Here is a 1986-nt window from a genome sequence, read left to right as displayed (position 1 = left end):
TACATGCAGAGAAAGCATCTCACAGGCACCTGGGTGGCTCAGTCAGTTGAGCATCCAACTCCTGATTTTGGCTCAGGTCGTGATCTCAGGATGGTGAGATCGAACCCTGCATTGGGCTGTATGGTAAACCTGGAGTCCACCTGAGATCCTCTTCTTCTGTCCCTCCCTCCATTCGCTCTCTCTCTCTCAAAATCTTTTTTAAGAAAAGGAAAAAGAAAAAGAAAAAAGGATTTGAAAAAACACAGCATCCATTCTTGATAAAAACCCTCAACTAACGAGGGTTAGAGGGAACATACCTCAACATTATTAAAAGTGTATAGGAAATGCCCACAGCTAATATCACCCTCCATGGGGAAAACCGGAGAGCCTTCCGTCTACCTTCAGGAACATGTCCGTCATGCCATATGTTGCCCCCGTTCCCCCACTCTGGAAAAACAGGAAAACTGGAAAAACAGGCAGCCACAGGTCAAGTCAAGTGACGCGGGGGAGCAACAGTAACCAGCAACCATTTTGCATGCCCTCCACATTTCCCATGCTTTAGGGGTCAGGAGGGAGTCAACAGGAAGCCACAGGCATGTGAACCTTTTACATTTGGAAGTGAGGTGTGATATACGGTGGTGGGCTGCCCTTCGGTTGGTCTGGCTTGTGCTGGCCAAACTTGCCACCATTTTGTGTCTGCTCAGGGACACATGTCTGCTCTCTACACATGTTAAGACGTTTGATTTCGTTTCTGTTCTGCTTATAGAAAAGTGTGAGGAACCACAAGAGACCTGTCACCTTCCAGGTGTTCACCAGGCTGCCATGTGGAAACCGGAAAGCACAGCATTGTCTGCTCCTTCACCACGGGGTAGAAGTAGGGATGCTCCAAGGCCTCTTTGGCGGTTGGTCTCTGTTGATGGTCGTATCGCAGAAGTTTGTCCAGAAGATCTAGGGTCTTAGGGCTGAGGACGTGTCTGTGCTCACTATGGATAAAGTTTTCCGTGAATGTTGTCACAGGACATCTTTGAAGTGCAGATCTAGGTCTCTGTGATCCTTCTTCAGATACCTGTACAGCTCCTCTGTACCCAGAACCTTGGCAAGGCGAACAAGCTGGTCAAAGTTGTCCTGTCCATGAAGAAGGGCTCCTTTCGAAAGATCATGCTTGCTAACACATAGCCCGAACTCCACAGATCCAAGCTGTGATCATACACCTGATTTCACAAGGAGCTCCGGGCCCTTGAAATCCCTCAATGCTGCATGGACATTACTCCTGAGCAGGGTGGTGGAACCTGCTGGGCCCCAGTCTATAAGCTGCAGCTTTCTCTGTTGGTGATCTATCATGACGTTGTGAAGTCTCACATCCCTGTGCATGGTTCCCTTGCTGTGGCAGTAATCCAGAGCCTTAAGTAGCTCATACATATAAAACCGGATATCAAAGTCTGTCAGGATCTGGCAAAGTTGCTTAAAATCTGTATTATTGATATATTCAAATACCAAAGCTGGTGTCTTTGACACAGTGTCCTTCACAGTGTCAATCAGCTTAATGATAATTGTTCCACCATGAAGGTTCTCTTAACCTCTCGTTTAATCTTCTTTTTCTTCACTGGCTTCAGAACTTTTACAACCCCTCTCTCATTGTTGGTGATGCTAATGGCCTCAAATCCTTCACTATACTTTCCCCGATAAGGATGTCCACTCTCACCATTACTATTTAACATCGTACTGTGAGTACTGTGAGTCTTAGCCTGAGCAATCAGAAAACAAAAAGAAATAAAAGGTATCCAAATCAGCAAGTAAGAAGTCAAACCTTCATTATTTGCAGATGACAGGATACTCTATATAAAAAACCCCAAAAGCCTCCACCACAAAGTTGCTAGGAGTAATACTTGAATTCAGCAAAGTCATAGGATATAAAGTCAATGTACAGAAATCTGTTGCATTTTTTTAAATTTATTTATTTATGATAGTCACACAGAGAGAGAGAGAGAGAGGCAGAGACATAGGCAG

At 45.2% G+C, this 1986-nt stretch overlaps 1 pseudogene; it reads right to left on the bottom strand.

The window, feature by feature from the left end:
* Positions 1-739: 739 nt before the first annotated feature.
* On the bottom strand, positions 740-1697 carry LOC129521029 (casein kinase II subunit alpha'-like; annotated as a pseudogene).
* Positions 1698-1986: the final 289 nt, after the last annotated feature.

This window comes from Nyctereutes procyonoides, unplaced genomic scaffold (genome assembly GCF_905146905.1).
Source record: "Nyctereutes procyonoides isolate TBG_1078 unplaced genomic scaffold, NYPRO_anot_genome, whole genome shotgun sequence".
Classification (NCBI taxonomy): Eukaryota; Metazoa; Chordata; class Mammalia; order Carnivora; family Canidae; genus Nyctereutes; species Nyctereutes procyonoides.
This window is presented reverse-complemented; position numbering and strand designations above follow the sequence as displayed.